At 37.4% G+C, this 19331-nt stretch overlaps 1 long non-coding RNA gene across 2 annotated transcripts in view; it reads right to left on the bottom strand.

Annotated features, from left to right (window-relative positions):
* Positions 1–18250: 18250 nt before the first annotated feature.
* Positions 18251–19331, bottom strand: part of LOC144004144 (uncharacterized) — a 36260-nt gene continuing 35179 nt past the window's right edge. For both annotated transcript variants that reach the window (XR_013279215.1, XR_013279214.1), the window contains one exon: positions 18251–18402. This is a non-coding gene — a long non-coding RNA (uncharacterized LOC144004144). The remainder of the gene's footprint in view (positions 18403–19331) is intronic.

Below are 19331 nucleotides of genomic sequence, written 5' to 3'. Positions count from 1 at the left end.
GACTATAAGCCACAACTTTTGTCACACGCTTTCAACCCTGCAGCTTATACAATGATGCGGCTAATTTACGCAATTATTCTAATGTCCGCCAGGGGCGCTCGAGCAGAAAAGTTAAGAGTGAGACAGGTGGAATATATGTGTCGAGGAAGACGCAAGTTTAATGTAACTTGGCACTTGTGCATGAATAAAATGAGCATGAACAGACCCTCATCATGGAAAATACAACAAGTCTCAGTCTCAGTGACTTTTACCCATACAATGGATCCTCTACTTACGAACGTCTCTTCATACGAAATTTTCGAGTTACGAAACGCCTCAACGGGAAAATATTGCCTCTTGTTACGAAAGAAATTTCTAGATACGAAAGGTAAAAATACATTACCGAACGCAGCATACTTTCGGCTATGGCTATTTCCTACCATAGGTACTTATGTGCGTAAATACTAGATCGATGTTTGTGCATCGTTCTGGCATCCCATTGGCTAAGAGGAACCTCTACCATAGGTATGAGCGTATACTAGATCGGTGTCAATACAGCGTCCTCGTCATTCATCCCGCGGCCCATGAGGTGTTCCGATAGTTTTTCGTAAATGTATGAACTGACGGCCAACGAATTTGTGCAAAAATTCAAACAATTGGTGATTGATGAAGGCACAGTAAATTTTTAATTGCGACGAGACGGGCCTTTTTTGGAAAAAGATGCCTCGCCATACCGGAAGTTTCCATGAAGTTTCAGAATTAGTTTAAAAGAATCGCCCAGAAAAAGTGTTCACCAGTCGGGCGTTTGCTCACTAAGATGATGTTTGCCTTGGACATTTGTTAACATTGTTTTGTTACAAAATTTTCTACTCAAGAACTTTGTTCCAGAACCAATTAATTTCGAAAGTAGAGGTACCACTGTATGCTATTTTGAACCAGCCCTGTTAGTTAGTACTGTATTGCTGCTGTGTTACTGCCACGTCACAGGCACCGTTTGGAAAGAAAAACTTTGAAAACTCTTTCTGTGTACCGTCTTTCTTTGTAAATATCTCATGTTTCAATGTGAGCGCATGCAGCTTATAGTCAGGTGCGGCTTATGTATGTACAAAATTCTTTTTCCTTTACAAATGTACTGGCTGCGGCAGTGCGCTCTACAGTTCGAAAATTACGGAATTTCAAAGTCTTTAGAGATACTGCTGCAAGATCCAGTCATCCATTTCCGTAACCGCTTATCCTCATGATGGTCGCGGGCATGCTGGAGACTATCCCAGTTGTCTATGGGCGGGAGGCGAGGTACACCCTGAACTGGTCGCTAGTAGTCTTAATTTCGTCAACAAAAACTATACAAAAATAATTTTGTCTTCACACATTTTTCACCGGACCAAAACTAGACTAGATGAGACTAGACTAAAACCCTCATTAATAAACAATAATTGGGACTAAATCAGCATGCACCTTCATCAACTAATGAAGACGAGACGAAAATGTCCTTCACTTAATAAAAACTGAGCTAAAATCATTTTAGACATTTTAGTTCATGAATTAAAATGAGACGAAAATTATATGATTTTGTAAAATCTTGTCTCTGCTAAACTGATACACGGTGAAAGGTAAAAAAAAAAAAAGTAAATTATAGTTATAACATATTAATCCATTGGCTGTAACGTTCCAAAAATAATGTTAAATGCGACTGCTAACTAATGCTGGTTAACTTACTACTTCATTGCATGGATAGTAGCCAGGAGCCACTGTTGAGTTTTTCATCAAAAAGATGAGAGCATTTGATGTGAAATAGTTTGAAATCCAAAAAGGTTTAATATAATCTTCTGACAAAAAAAAATATATATATATATATATATATACAGGGGTAAAATGGTTGTCCTGACTAAAACTAGATTAAAACGTTGACCGTTTTTGTTGACTAAAACTAGACAAATAAAATTACGTTTTCTTGGACTAAAATAAAGACTAAAATGTTCGTTTTATAGTTGACTAAAAATGGACTAAATAAAAAAGGGATGAGGTTGAATAACTGTGATAGAAACTAACAAGCGTGACTGATATTGGAATAAAACTGAGACTAAATTTTAAAATGGCAGACAAAATTAATACTAGTCGCCAGTACTTAACAAAAGGTTATAAAAGTTATATTTAAACTACTTTTGCATGAACACGTAAGAAATATGGTCACATCTGTCAGTCACATTGCAGTTTTTCATGATTTGGGGGTAGAAAATATGTTGTTGCATTTGTTTTGCATGGCCTTGTTCATATATTTTCCCATTAATTCCGTTTGGTCTATCCACTACAGTGAACCTCGTGTAGGATGTTTGTTTAGAAGTCGTCGCTATAGTAGATCAGGAAGAATTCCTCATTTCCCGCAGCACCGAGTCAAAGTCAACATTAGAAAGCAACAGCATGTGTGTTGTATAATTGCAGCAGCGCTACGGTGATGTAACAGATTGTTGTACGGCTGTTTCTGCGGGAGGGAAGCTCGTTCCGAGGACCGGCTCTAATCGCCGCCTTTATAGGCCCTTGTGCTTGCAAACTGCATCGAATCCCTTCGGTTCGTTTGTGTCTTTAGGGAACGCTAGCGAGACTTCCCAGGGAGATGGCCGGCAAAGCTGCACACAACAACAACGCAGCAACGCAGGCCGCGGTTGTTTCGAGCTCATTTGTTCACAGCGGCTCATCACATTAAATGTTGCTGCTGCTGCTGGCGAGCTGTTGCTTCGTGCGCCGGCCACATTACACAAAACTACTTTGAAAGGGAATCAAGTCTCCCAAAACGCTGCAAAAGGCGGCCATGCAAAGGATCGTGGCATTTAAAGGCAAGGTGGCAATCGTACAAAGGGATGTTGGTCCTGTCACAAATTTCAACGAAAGAATAACAACAACAACAACAACAACAACAACAAAAGTCTAAACAGTAAAGATAATGAATGAATGTGTGTAAATACATGCATATACAGGTATATATAGATCGAACGATAAACTGTACAGACAACTAATTGTACTGTACAGTTGATCTGTACTCCCTCATTTATAAAATACATACACATAATATACCATACATAAAATTGTAGTTCAAATGAAATTAAATGGTGCATGCATTTAAATTAAATTTAAAATAAAATATACAATTTTTAAAAATATATTTCTATTTTTAGATTTATTTATTTATTTATTTATTTATTTTTTAAATATACTGTATATAAGCAGGCGGCACGGTTGTTGACTGATTAGCACGTCTGCCTCCCAGTTCTGAGGACTCGGGTTCGAGTCCAGGCTCTGGCCTTCCTGGGTGGAGTTTGCATGTTCTCCCCGTGCCTGCGTGGGTCTTCTCCGGGTACTCCAGTCTCCTCCCACATTCCGAAGACATGCATGGCAGGTTAATTGGGCGCTCCAAATTGTCCCTAGGTGTCCTTGTGCGTGTGGATGGTTGTTGGATGTCTCTGTGTACACTGCGATTGGCTGGCAACCAGTGCAGGGTGTACCCCGCCTACTGCTCAGAGCCAGCTGAGATAGGCTCCAGCACACCCCTCGACCCTTGTGAGGAATAAGCGGTCAAGGAAATGAATGGATGGATGGATGTATATATATTCTTTGGTCCCCGTGGATGCAATGGTAGGAAGTCTATTTTTTTCATTTTTTGCATTTCTGAGCAATGTTGGCCTCCAATATTAGTCAAGTGCAACAACAGGATCATTAAATGAAGTTGAATGCGTGCTAATGTTTGTTTTCTTCTGGAATGGCAAAAGAGGTCATTTTGCTGCAATAGTTTTGTTAGATATTTTTTTAGCTAATTGTATTTTGTTGAATCTAATGAGGCCCCAATGAGATCTGGTGTATCAAAGATATTAATGCTAATTTTTGAGCGAGGCATTAATTGAATAACATGTTTATTATTGAGGTTGAGTCCTCCCTGGAGAGGTAACCAAAATCCAGTATTGCTCGGTTTTCTTTGTTTCGATTCACCTTCCATTGCTTCCTCTCATTAAAATCCTGAACAAGCGCCATCATTTGCTCCTCCTTTAATCATCACATCAAACCTTCACAGCGAGCAAGAGCGGCCGCTGCGAGGTGGCGAGCGTTTCCGTTTGACAGCTTACAAATGGGCCTGACCCCTCGTAAAACAGGACGCACGACCAAATAGATTCCCCTTCGCCGCCGCCACAAAAAATAGCGCGGTGCTAACCTCGTGTCAAGATCGAGACCTCTGCCGACTCTCCACGGCCACAGACAGCGGGCTGTGTGCGTATATTACGGGGGCGCCCTCGCCTTTGCTGACGTCTTATTTTCCTCACTGTCTGACCTCTCACCCTAATGCCGGAAAAAAAAGAAAAGAAAAGAAACGCAAGTACCGCAAAGCAATTCAAATGATGAGCACGCATTTGTCGGGCCTACTCAACCATCTCCCGTTCACAAAGAGTCAGTCCTCCACAATGTCATCACTCCGGTTGTAACATATAAACGCAACATCATCCCGCTCCTGACATTAAGTCCACTCGGATGCCTGAACAGGTCCCAAAGCGCGCCTGCAGTTTTGCCGGCGATGAAAAATTCATAGGGGTCCCTGGCGATATCCCAGTGCAGCTTGATCCCATTAATATTTATCTGTCCGTCACTAGTTGGTTTGAAAATACAGGAAACTGGTAGTGGTGTTTTTTTTTGTTTTTTTCCCCCCAAAGCGAAAAGGTCACATTGTCGAATAAAATACTGTTTTTTGTGCACGCGTGTCCAAAATTGAATAAATATAACCATAACAATGCATTAGTTAGCATCTATAACATCTAATATATTTAAGTAGTAGCTTGTTATTTGAACTTCACGTAAGTTGGAAACTGGGTCAAAACAACGACTGCATTCAAAACAGATTTGTAAAAACAAAAAATAAAATGGGGACAGAGACGAAGCATTTCATTTTCATGATTCTCCAATTTTCAATTCTATTTCAATTTATTTCACTCCTTAAAAGAGAGAAATGAAAGGGGACAGAAAGAAGTAAAACTTATGTTATCTACTCCTAATCAACAACAACAAACAACAAAATCAACACAAGTAATCAACACAGTAAATGACAGCAAGCGGTCAAAATGTTTTCAATATAACAATATGTAATAACTAAGCATTATGTCCTTACGCTATATTTATTTTTCCAGTAAATGATTTTTTTGTTTTACAATCCAGATTGTTCCATAAACTGACGCCTTGAGTTGAAATACATCGTTCTTTTTATGTTGTTCTAGATTTTGTTTTAGAGAAAATATCTGTTCTTCTTAATTTATACTCACTTTCTATTTTTTAAAATTGATTTTGTATATTAATTGGTAAACTTGAATGATGGGCTTTAAACATTATTTTAAGACAGTTAAACTCCATCAATTCATTAAATTTGGTAATTTTTAATTGTATAAATAATGGATTAGTGTGGTCTGTAACCAGAGCCGCAAACGACACGAATTGCAACGTTTCTGTAAAAGAATGATGGAATCGTGTGGGATTTACGATGTTATACGACCTGCATATTCCGTTGACAGTTCTGTTAACTACATTCCTGAATTAAAAAAGGAGCTCATCACAATGTTAACCCAGGATTCAAATGTGTCCTTTCCTATGTACAACATGAAGTTCATAAGATTCAGAAATTAAACTCACCCTGCTAAAAATTAAGAAAACAACATGCTATATTGTCTATAATCTAAGTGTAAGATGTGATGACAGATATGCAGTAATGTTGGGGGGGGGGGGTTCCGAAGCGTGACATAAAAAAAAAAGAAAAACGAAAAAAAGATGCTCTCTACAAACAGAAAATGAAGACGAGTGACCTTGAGAGCGTCTGACAGAAGCCCGCTCGAGCACAGCCCATCATTCACTAAAGTACAGCCTAGTGTGAAGCGTTCAGGTGAAAGAATCAGGCTAGGTCCTGGGTGGCCCGGAACGTGCGCCGACACCGGCCGGGCTGCCTAAATGGAGCAGAGGCGGACACTTTCATTTCACTGTGGGGAGCGTTACGGACAACGCGACCAACTGTGCATCACATGTGGTACTGTACATATGAACATCACTTTCTACTTTACTTTACAATCTATCGCTGGCAAAAAAAAAAAGTTCTCAATTTGACTTTGACATGCTATATTATGTGTGCAGAAAGTGAACATGTAACAACTAGTCATACTATGAATTTTACATGGGCAGAGTTTGGGCATGTTTTATTGTTTTACTCAATTTCATTATCTATAATCTGCAAACTTTTGTTGCATGTACCAAAAAATCATGCCTTCCGGGCTTCCATTTTTCTTATTACAAACATTTACTGGTTTCCCACCCAAAATGTGATTTTTTCTTTTCTCTCCAATCAAAAATTCCCCATTCATTCCCAATGGCACATTCAATCTCACATATTTACATTATTACCATTTGAAATTCCAAACATTCAGCTCGTTCATTTCATATTGGGAAGGCTTTAACGTTCCACAAATGCAACACATATAAAAAAAAAAAAAAAAAAAAAAAAAAAAAAAGTCATTTTTTTCCACAGTAAATTTTGCTAGAATTTTCCCAAAAATAAATCACAAATTCTGCAATGATCATTACTTTTATTCACATTCATGCAGTTATTTCAACTCACTCCAAAAATTCACACTATTCAGGTCTCCTATTTTCCTATCCAAACGTTCACATTTTTCCAAAAAATGTGAATTTTTCCACCAAAATTTCACTATTAATTCTCAGTGACACATTCAGCGTAACAGGTTCAAATGATTTGTATTTGATGTTTAAATCATCCAACTTAATTTCCCACTGAACAAAAATTTTAAAGATTAAAATACCCACAATTTTCGTTTTTTCTTTAATTACATTTTTTGTGTTGTTTTTCCACTGATTGCAATATGTTTTTGATCGATTCAAACCATTCCAACTTTAAATTGTTCAATTTATCCCTACCACATTTTGTTTTGCTTCATATTGTTAAAACTCCAAGCCAAATGTAACATTTTTTTTCCTCCCCTAATTTCTACTTTTTTTTTTCCTTTTTCTTTTTTACTGATTTATACAATTCAACTTAAAATTATTTAACAACCTAATTTTTTTTTTGTTTTCTCCTAATTTTTATATTTTTAAAACAATAAAAAAAATGTTCCAACTTGGCTCAAGATCATTTTGTTTTAAATATTTTATTTAAAAATAAAAGCCAAAAATGACTCTTTTTGTCCTCCAATTTCTACATATTTGGCATATTCCAACCATTTCAACTTCAACATGTTCAGTTCATTCAATATAATTCAACAACTTGTCATTCTACCGCTGAGCCTTCACACACAATTTCTCCAGAAATTGCATTTTCTAAATGGCACTTCATTTATATAGCGCTTTTCATTCGACGACTCATTCACCGACTGATGACGTAGCATCAGGAGCAACTGGGGGTTCAGTATCTTGCTCAAGGATATTCTGATGTGGTTACCCGCTTGCTCCTCACAAGGGTCGCGGGGGGTGTTGGAGCCTATCTCAGCTGGCTTTGGGCAGTAGGCGGGGTACACCCTGGACTGGTTGCCAGCCAATCGCAGGCCACACAGACAAACAACCATCCACACGTACAAGACCCCATTTCTTGGAATCTTTAACTCAATGGCATGAGTAGTTTTTATCCCTTGCTGAATCAAAATCTTGACCCAACACGCTGGGTCAAACCCTCAACCCATCTTCAGCTTGGTAAAAAAATAACTCAGCACCGGGTTGGTTCCTTTTGGACGCAGTGCTGGGTTAACCTTTTCCACCTCATTTGTGTTACTTCTGACCCGGCAGTGTGCAAGGAGCATGGAAGAGCCATAACCATGGCATGTGCATGTGTGCCCACATACTGTATGTTCAATACTTAATGTTTGGGAATTTATTGTTTATGTAGGGCTTTACATTCGCTCTCTCTTCTTTGCGTATATGTAATGGATGAGGACATAATTCATACTAATATATCTGTGCACTTAAGATAAACATGTTTTGTTTATTTTCTATTTAACTTTTATGTGAGTAAGAGCAACTTTAGTATATTATTATACTGTAGAAGCATTAGGGAGTATGACTAGATAAGTTTTTGTACTTCTTGCTACTCGTTTTGAACATGTAAATTATGATACTCTTGATGATTTCTTTTCCTTTTCACTTTTTTTAACTACAACTTTTATTTTATACTTGTGATGTGTTTATATGTTCAATAAAACCCAATCGATCAGAATACAGTGCTATTTTCTTCATTGAAATGTGTCGTAAAAATATGGAGTCGGAATAGATTGGCGGCTTTTCATTTAATTCCAGTATGGAGAATTAAACAAAAGAAATTTCTCATTGTATTTTAAAGCACTTTAGTCAAAGCACACTAACACACAAAAGTCTAAATCTCTATCGACCCACGCCGATTATTTCTTCACAACTTGTTCTTTTTCACCACTCAGTCCCAACCCGTTAGACAATTATTTTTTACCGGTTCAGATTTTCGAAAGCGATGCTGCACACTGGAGACATGGCAGTCGTACGTGGAACTGACTCTGCACTACTTGGAACACTGGAGTAATGATTTTGGACCGCTTCTAGTGTTGTTTGGTGAAACATTGCTCAATTCCGTGGAGCTTCTTTGGAGGCTTCTTGCAGATAATGAATGGTGTTGTTTACCGAAGGAGCACTGACATGGCTGAGAGGCAAGCCAGATGCGTTGCATTGTGTGTGTACTGTATGCGCATCTCGCATGGTGGGGGGGGGCAAGCCCGAGTAGCCAATCCGGAGGGACTTGCACGCCTACACAGCATCTGTCCTCTGCTTGGCTAAAAGAAGCCCGTTGCATTGCTGAGCAGCTCCAACAGTGATTTGGCAAAATGGCTTGCTTCTTTTCATTGGCGAGCTTTTACATGCTTCAGTCTTCACCTATCGATCGCTTCAGTGGGCGCGGGGGCAGCGGTGACAAGTTCATTTGAAGCTACTACAATAGCGGACTGTTAATAAAAAGTCACTTAAGCCACTCTGACCCAAATTGTAATGGTACTCGAGCTTCGGGCTTTGCTGCAACTATTTTTCCGAATAACAACCTAACAGACACAAACACACACAAACCACGCTGCAGTACATACAACAGTTACAGCTGCACAATCTAATTAAATGCAATGCAAGGTATGTATAAAATAAATCAAGCCTCAACAGACGATGCTCAACTGTTTTCTGTAACCGAGTTGGGTTCAGCTACAGTGTACCTCAAAAACGTGAAATTACTATTTAATTCAAACTCAAAGGTATGTTATGCAACATATGTTACATAAAAAAAAAAAAAAACATACTGGAGCAGGAACCAGCGCACGCGTGACAACAGGCAGAGACTGTTGAATGAAAAAGAGGGAACATTTTTGTAATGTGCTTTCCGTTAAGGAAATCAAAGAGCACCCTCTCACATATTACTTTCGAAAACTACACATAATAAAAAAAGTTTGACCATCATGATTAAATCACTGCAAATTCTTCTGGTGTATGCAATCTGACCACCTATCATGAAGTCATGCAGCCACAAATGAAGAGGAGTTTCACAACTACTGCAAGTGGCGAATTAAACTAGTAATATAGTCATTTTTCACAGAGGATAAAGAATACATGCCTTGGAGTATTGTTATACTGTCTTCAGGGGTGTCAAACTCATGTTAGCTCATGGGCCGCATGAAGGAAAATATATTACCAAGTGGGCCGCATCGATAAAATAACGGTATATAATTTAAAAACAATTACCGTCATTTATACGCAGATTTGTAGACTGGCCCTAAATTACGGAGCTCAACTGTAATCATGTTATTCCGAAAAATAACACAAATGCAAATGGAATGCGACAACATTGCAGGTATACGTTCTGGACGTGTTAAATCGATCTGTTTTGCATATATTGTTCCCAGAATGCATTGCATGGCACAGTTAATGATGTTATAAGGACGTTAATCCTTGTCATATCTATTTGTGTTACCAGCACTTGAATTTGTGTCGTATTTAACCCGTCTATGTCGGTCTATAATTTAAATAATAATAATAAGAAGAATTAAACAAACCGTAACTTTAAGTTGTCTGTAAAATAATGACATCCAGGACGATTCCCCTGTACAAGTTGCATTGCTCATCTGAGGACTGCTTGTGAAATTACAAATTTTATATATTTTGATTGTGGCCGGAGATTAATTAGTCCAACATTACAATATATATTTATTTTCCTTCTTTTTAACTAAAATCATCTTGCGGGCCGGATTCAACCCCTTTGCGGGCCTGAACCGGCCCGCGGGCCGTATGTTTGACACCAGTGGTCTATGTGTTAGATTCCAGGGATGGGCAATCTTGGTCCTCGAGGGCCGCAGCCCTGCACGTTTTGGATGTTGCCCTTCTCCAACACAGCTGATATATGATCCACTCATCAGCAAGCTTTGCATTAGACTGATAACGATCCCATTGATTGGAAATAGCTTGTGTTGGAAGAACCTGCAGGGTTGCGGCCCTAGATGCTATTCGTTAGATCATGTATTGCATTTTGTTAAATGATAGCATAATTATTTTTTTTATTGTGTTATTAATTGTATTAGTATTTATTGTACTTACTTATACCTATTTATTTTATGTGTTTTTTCCTGTCTTTACTGCAGAATTGACACTTTGTATGCAGCGATGGTTGTTTTAACGTGCTATATAAATAAAATTGAGTTGAGCATTAAACTAGCAGACTTTAGGGCACAGTTACATTAAATACAAAACGTTTTATTCTCTGTTTCATCTTTTTAGTTTGGCAGTTAATGTCAGAGCTGAAGCTTGAATAAATAAATAAAAAAAATACACAACCTTGGGAAGTTTTATTACCTTTGCAAAACAGCTATTTGATTATTTATTCATGAATTTATTTATTTTAAGGTTGTGTGTTTAGCGAGGTGAACTCTAATTGCCATCCTAGAGACCAAAGGTTTAAATGCCCATTTGTTTGATCCTGCTCGTTCTGCATACGAGCAGGATGCAGTGGCAAGTATTTATTTAATTAGAACAATTTTCTATTTGGTCAGTGGCCACTGCACTAAATTGTGGCTTGGTGAGATATAAGAGAACTCAAACTCCCGACGTTACACATGCTGGAGAAACAAAACAAAAATAAGCGTGTTGTTACGGTAAATGTCTGCAACGTTTCCCGGCAGCCGCCTTCTCGTCGAGTTAAAATCACAGCGAGTAATGAGTGATGAATGACATTTTGGACCCAGCGGTCTTAAAAGTGAACAGCTGCCAAGTACCTGTCTGCTTTGTCAACGGGTGTTTTATTTTTAGAAAGCCTCTCTCTCATCAGAGACCTGTCTGATTGCGGTAAAAGGCAGCCCCTTGGACATCTAATCGTTTGAAATGCTCCTGATTTCTTTTAAAACATTTTAAAAGCATCGCCACTTAGTTGCCCATTTATGTCTGGCACGTCCTCTTTGCTGGAGTGCACCACCTTCTCTGCTGACCCAACCCTTGTATTTTTTTTTGTGTGTCTCCCAAAGTCATCCTAATTAGTGTTTAAAGCTCATGCACCCCTACGGTGAGGTTGTCTGTGCCCGGAAGCCACCGCTGCCTTGTCTTTGCTATGCCAGCTAATGAAAGGGCACTATCTGCTGCCATCACTCCTTGGGTGCGTGTGTGCGCAAGTGTGCATGATGGGAGGCCATTCACACACCGTCAAAGATGGCAAGAGTAACATCAATGCCGGACAGTTTTTAAAGCTAATCTCCTCTATGCCATGTTTTGTTTTTTTCAACAAACATAAGCAATAATTTAAATTGTATTACTATGTGAAGTATAGAACTACAAATGAACTCATTCAAACCCAAAAACGTGTAAATACTTTATTAATACTTTGTCCTTTCCTACCAAAAACGTATCTATACGTTTGTTTTTAATGCTAGAGCACACAGAAGGCTTTGATGCAGCTTCTGACCTGAAGAGGTCGCTTAAAGCAATGGTAGTTATTACAAAGTGCCAGTTTTTGACAGGTTTGTGAATAAACAAAAAAAAAAAAAAAAAAAAAGAAAGAAACTTAACTATATTCTAATGCTAATTGCTGCAAAACGAAAATGGATACAAACATACCTTTTTTTAACTGATGAAAGAAGAGACTCAAATCTTTATTTTGGTAGGTTCCATGTTTTTGTAGCAAAAGAAAACGATATTCTGTGGGCCGTACAACAATTGGTCAAAATCCAGTAAAAATAGCTGGGAATGAATGAGTTAATGTGAAAGTTCATTTATGTACTTCAGTAAGAGTCGACTTACTACACACTTTTACTTGCAGTCTTAATGCTGCAATATGGAGGATTTCCCCCAAAATATCTTTACAATAGCCTTTTTATTTGTACATTTATGACTAAAACATATTCTAATTAGTAGATCAACATCTTAGCTGTTCACAATGGATAATCCTACAACAAGCCTCTGGCCAACATTTTTCAGGAAGCATTCGAGTTTGAATTTCCGGCTCTCTGTCTGCGGATGTGACGTCAAGCGTTCTCGCTCATTGTTTCCTGGAGTCGCGAAGTCGGAGCTAGTACAGTACTTCGCTGCAATGGAGTCTACTCAGAACTTCTACAATAACAAATGTTACCTTCTGCGATTTGAAAATTGCATTCTAACGAACTGTCGATTTTGAATTTGATTAATTTTCCACACACTGTCATGAAGTGTTAAATATAAACAAAAATTAAGCAAACGATGGAGCCAAATTGTCAGGAGGTCTCATCCATCAGCATTTCTGGACCGACCTCTGCAGGAGACACATACAGTATGACTTTATATTCCACACATATCCACAAGTGATTGAACACGCTTTGACAGAGAGATAGCGGCTCGTGGAAGTGGCTATTTGCGTTGCAATGACAGGCCTTGATGCATTCAAATCAAACTGGCATTTTTCTTTTCTGCCGCTCCCGCAACCTTTTTGCATGACAATGCTTTCCTGCCTCCGCCACAACAGTAAGTAGATTTGACTGTTGTCATGCTACGTTCCCCCACTCCCATCCTCAGTGGCTGCAATTTTAAAGATGCCTGTCTTTTATTTATCTCTAAATTTCCTCTGGGAACAAGACACAAAACAGAGGCTGAATGGGGAGGGGGGGCAGGGGGGGAACAAGAAGCAAAAGACGACATGATGGAGGTGGAGGAGATGCTGGCGGTAGGAGAAATAGTTCAAATCAATATCAGGAATCTACAGAGATTTGAAATGGTGCCCAGGGACAGTTTAGACGCAGCACATCCGCTGCCGATTGTGTGTCTAACCCAGGGGGCAAGACCAGTCAGGTCTGCTCGACCACGGCGCTCGACAAATCAATAGCCTTTGCTTTGTGTGTCTCCGTGCGTGTGTGCGTACGTGCGACCATCATCCATTCACAGCCGGGGAATTCAAACATGGTGCTTGGGGCTATATAAATAAACGCAATAAATATCCTGAGGAAAATGCCAAGTCCTGCTTCTTGGTGTAATAATCACGTCACTTCATTTTGTATTTTGTTACATATCGAAAGAATCCACATACCAATTTGCAATGACAGGCCTTGATGCATTCAAATCAAACTGGCAATTTTCTCTTCTCTTTGAGTTATAAGCATATATATACACACACATTAAAAAAATAAATATATGACTAAATAAATAAATAAATAAATAACTACATAAATGACTAAATAAATAAATGACAGTGAAAAATAAAAATGGATATTAAAAAATACAATTCAATTACATACAAATGTATGTATTTACTATTTATATATATTTTTCGCTCTTTTTATTTTCATGTATATTTATTTTTTTATATAATTCTCGAAATATATTTTTTATATCCATTTTTATTTTCACTTTTAGTCATTTCTTTCTTTCTTTATTTATTTAGTCATTTCTTTATTTTGAATTTTGGCAGTTCTGGCTCACCATACACTGGGGGTGCTAAACAACCCAACATTGATTCAAGCGCTTTTGGACCAAGTGCTGGGCTGGCTATTTCACCCAATTTGGGTTACTTTTAACCTAGTAGTTAAGAGAGTTGCAAGGATGTAAAGGTACGGTTGCATATCATGGCGCAAGTGCCCTTAATGAAGTCCTTGCAATGTAGCGAAGAAATGGAAAAAAACATCTTGAAGACAGTGATTTTAGTGGGGAATTGTGTTGCACACGTTACAAGTGTTCTTGATTTATTTTGTTTGAGCAGATGCTGCTGGTGTCTCGTAAGTTGCACGCGTTACTCTGACTAAACTTCAATGACACTGTTCGTTTTAGCAATTACACACTTTCAACTAAAACTGAATACAAACTTGAAAAAAAAGTTAAATGTTAATCTTGTTAATAATAATAAACAAATAAAATAATCTAACAAGTGAGTCATAATTCTGGCCCACATCCCACTTTTACTATAAAGTTTGCATGGCAACTTCAAAAGGTGGCAGGCAGCAGCAACAGAGTCTTCTTCTGAATATAGACACTTTCAATTAGCATACCGCAACAGCTGGCACAGCATACTTGAGAGATCCAAGCTAGGGAGCAAGCGCGAGTGCTATGTTGTTGTTTTGCACGCTCAAATCGTTTTTAATACAAAGCTTACGAAATAAAAAAATAAAAAATAAAAAAGTGTAACTGGAGGGACTTCACTCAATGTGTTCCACCATTCAGTTGTGGAAATTGGAAATGATTTATTGGCTGCAGACCACCAACACTGCGTCACAGGTAACGGTCGAACACGAGCGATTACGCGGCCATCGATCCTCGAGACCTTGGGGGTGTCACAAGGTGAAACATGACGCGTCTGTTGGGGATCTTACTGGAGGACCCTTTTGGTCCAGTTACAGAAAATGGAGTCTGAAACAAGATCCCCGCCACAAATGAAGTTCTGTTTATCGCGGCTGATATATTTCTGACCCATCTTCAACATGTGACATTTTAACCATTCCCGCATGATGTAAACTCATTAAAATACACTTTGAAAGACTGTATGAATTCAAATGCAAAATTTGCATGCATATAATGTTTAGAAGATAATGTTCCATTCAATAAATGGCTGAAAATTCAGCAACTGTGGTTAAATTAAATTAAATAAAAATAATAAATCCATTGTAGGAGCATAAATGATAAATCCGATGATATTTATAAGGGAAAACTAGATGTTAACTAGGATATGGCCTAAAATTCATATCATGGGATAAATTTAATCCCTTAAAAGTATAAAAATATAAAATAAAATGAAAATAAAATAATCTCTGAATGACCTGTAGTCCCTACCAAAGTTAAATTGATTTAAATAATACACAACAAAACAAAAACAAAGATATCACAATTTCACAACAATACAAACACATAACATTGCTGATATTATAAATATTTAATGAACCATAACTTTCACGTTATAGGCACATACTTCTGGCAAATGTGTAAGTTAACATCTTTTTCATCATTTTTTCCCCCAGTTTTTATACATTTTGACACATATATCTGAAATTGCTGTTCTTAGTTGATTTTCACTATAACACAGTTCCTAGCAGACCTCTGAAAAGTGTACCGTAGCACCTCCCTACAAACGTATTTTTCTGATATTTCAGTAAGCTACATTTCATGCTAACTTAGCAGTTAGCATGGCTTCTCCTGTTCCTCTGAAGTGTAGATTAGCGTTTAACTGCTCTGGCGAGCCAGCTGCAGCTCATGGTTGGTGAGGTCGAGGAGGACCCGCATACGTCTCCAGGTGAGCCCACGAACACTTTTGGCTGACAAGTAGGGGGGGACAGTTGGCTTTGTGGGATGACAGAGCACATAATTCACACCTCGAGCCTCCTCTGATAGATAGATTTAAAAAAAAAAAAAAAAAAAAAAGTCTCTGTCATGGTGACTGGAACTGAAGGCTGGAAGGAAAACAAGTGCTCATGTAATGAGATTTGTGTTGCTTAAAGCTTTTGTACACTCTGCTTAGTGCATATTATGTCCACCATTCAAATTCCCTAATACCATATAGTTCGTATATTATGCAGCTATGGCTTGAAACGTGCTGTTAACAAAGAGTATCACACCGTTTTTATTGCTATTTATTAACTAGCTTGACTGTAGCTCATGAATGTGGGATGGTTTTTTTATTGTAAAAAATAAATAAAATAAAATAAATATATCTCGTAATGAAATTTCTTGCAAAATTGCAAATGCCCATTTCATAAAAGGTGCCCATGAAGTCAATTCATCTACTGATTCACTGAGCAGGATAATAGGGTGTCTAGTTTCTTTAAAAGTCTAAATAATTTGAATACCAACATAAAATGAGCAAAAAAATGTGTGACTAAGTAAACACATTTGGAGTCATTAAATCACAAAACCATACAACTTTATATATATATATATATATATATATATATATATATATATATATATATATATATATATATATATATATATATTCTGTATTATATTGTCTCATAAAAACACAAAATTTACCAACAAAATGGTTTTCATTTTTTAGCTTAAATGCTTCAATGAGCTGAAACTACCAGTTAAGGGATCTCTACAGACGCTTTAAAGCCTCCCTCACAAATGTCCATGTTTTCCATTCTGATAAAATGTATGCACAGTTATCTAAACAAGCCACTTTTCTTTTTGTATCTTTGCAAGCTTTCTGTGCAAAGAGAAACAGGACAACTTAAGCTAGATGCAAAATGAAGCAAGATGAAACAGCCAATGATGATTTCCAAAGCAAAGCAGTGTGGCACAAACCCATCTGGACTTCTCCCTTTAAAAAAAAATAAATAAATATTCATTTATTATTTATTTATATTCTGTTCCAGTACACTCAAAAGGTTGCTTTTGCTGGGCTTTTTTCTTACTCAAGGGCAGCTGCAAATGTTGCACTAAGCCTGAAGCACAACCTCTCAAATATTTGCGGGTTGACACATCTCATATTAACTCTTCCATTTTCCACTTTGTAATTGTATTCTAAAAGGTAACATTGCTGGCTGTCAGTGAATGCCGGGACGGATAACGATGACTCAATCCGCAATAACAGAGCAGAAGGTCAGTAAAAAAAAAAAAAAAAAAAAGACGCACAACAGGAGTCACAGTTATGGGAGTATTGTCACCCTTTACACAGAGAATTGCGACCTTTTCGCCAAATAATGCTTCAATTATGGCGGCAGAAGGCCGCGGGGTATACGTGACGCTTGAACCCTGATTCACTGTCGCAATTTCAGCGTTCAAATATTATCCTCATTGATGACAGAACGCTGACAAAAAGGCCCCATAGAGGAGTGAACTTGCATTATAATATGTGACGATCTTCCATGTTCTCACTTTGCTAACAACCTTCTCAACGTTTATCTTGATGCTTCCTGCAGCACAATATTGCACAAAATGTGCATTTGTATGCTGATTGGTTGTATTTGACACCAGGTTAACAAGCTCTGCGAAGGGTTGCAACTCTTCACTTATGACTGGTATTGTAATTAGATTTTCTGCAGTAACGGTCATTTCCATTTTTCCATTTGTGGCATGAGTGATGATGGGATTTTTTTTTCTTCTCATGATTTGAATTCACTGTGACAGATGAGTGACGTTTGGGTTTGAGTAAGATGTGTACAGTATGTGGAGAATAGCACTGGATGAGCGGTGCTAGATTATATCTTAAGCGTATACTATGGAATTGTGTTGTAAATCATACATCGTTCCCCATCTTTTCCTTCACAAAACAGAAGTAATACAATAATGCCAAAAAATAAAATAGCATTCAGCACATTTCTTTTTTGACAAAAGTGTCCACAATGCTATGCTTGGAGTTGGCCTGTGTCCTTTGAAACTCAACCTGCTTTCTCAAATTATTCTCGAGTAAGGAGATGTTGGACAGATAAACAATCGGGGAAAATTTCTCAGCAGGAGGTCAGTGCTACAAAAAAAAAAAAAAAAAAAAAAAAAAAAGAAGTCTTTTTAGAACAGCTCAAGAAGGATGTGTGTGTGGGACGACGAGTGAAATGCAGCAGTTCGGGGTTTTGAAGTGGATTTTTTTTTTTATATATATATAAAAGCACTGGTTTATTGAACGTAACATTTGGAAAATTGAGTCAAAAGTCTTGTCGCGATTTAGTCCTCAAAAATGAGTAGCGGTGGAAACACTGACACCAAAGAGAGTATGTGTGCTTTAATGTTAGCACAAAGAAGAAGAAGGACTTATAATAGGCGAGAAACTCACTTGGAAAGTTTGCCTATTTGCGTTCGCTTGCCTCACTTACCAGATGGCCGTGCTTTGTGGTCTGGGACCGCTGTGGCGCAGTCCATAAGGCAGCTGTCTCTCCATACCCATGTAAGAACCCTCGTGTGTGGAGTTCGTTTTTTTGTGTTTTTTTTTCTTCCCTCCATGTACAGGAACAACTTCTGGGTCCTCATCGCCTGAATAACAGCAAAAAAATAAATAAAAAATACATAATGAGGACTGCAGATGTGAACTAATTGATTCAGTCATACATTCTTACATTTAATGCAGGTTAATCAGGTGGAAGAGAGGAACAAGGTTTGACTGTATGTGTTGAATTGAACTGGGGATTATTACTATTGTTGTACCCCATTGTTGCCTCTTCCAATTCATGCAGTTTGATGTTTCATTTGTATGAAATGAAAGCACAGAACAAATGAACAATTTGAGTTGAAGTGTGGGGGTGTGCTACCAAACCGATACGGAACCCATTTTTCTTGTACAGAAACATGCTATCTGTGTCATTTTTGGTTGTGGATACAGAGACCACACAAATCCATTATTTCTACAACTAAAAACTTTAAAATGTAATGAATTGATGGAGTTTAACCTCCTTAAAATAATGTATAAAGCCCATCATGAAATTTTACCAGATTTATAAAAAGGGAAAGTGAGAATAAATGAAGAGGAACAGACATTTTTTTCCAACCCTGAATACAGAACAAAACAAAAAGAACGATGTATTGCAACTCAAGGTGTCAGTCAGTCTGTGGAACAATTTGGATTGTAAAACAAAATATTCTCAGTCTATTTGTATTTAAAAAAAAAAAAAAAGTCATACATATATATATATATATATATATATATATATATATATATATATATATATATATATATACATATATATATACATATATATATATATATATATATATATATATATATATGTATGTGTGTGTGTATAAAATGTATATATATAGAACAAGGACATGCAGTTGAATTTTTATTTTTTAGTATTGTTAAACTGAAAGCATCTTGACCGCTCACTGTCATTCATTTTGTGTTATTATTATTATTATTAATACTAATAATAATAATAATAATAATAATAATAATATTGTGTTGA

This window comes from Festucalex cinctus, chromosome 16 (genome assembly GCF_051991245.1).
Source record: "Festucalex cinctus isolate MCC-2025b chromosome 16, RoL_Fcin_1.0, whole genome shotgun sequence".
In the NCBI taxonomy this organism is placed as follows: Eukaryota; Metazoa; Chordata; class Actinopteri; order Syngnathiformes; family Syngnathidae; genus Festucalex; species Festucalex cinctus.
The sequence above is the reverse complement of the archived record's forward strand: the minus strand, read 5'-3'. Positions and strand labels throughout refer to the sequence as shown.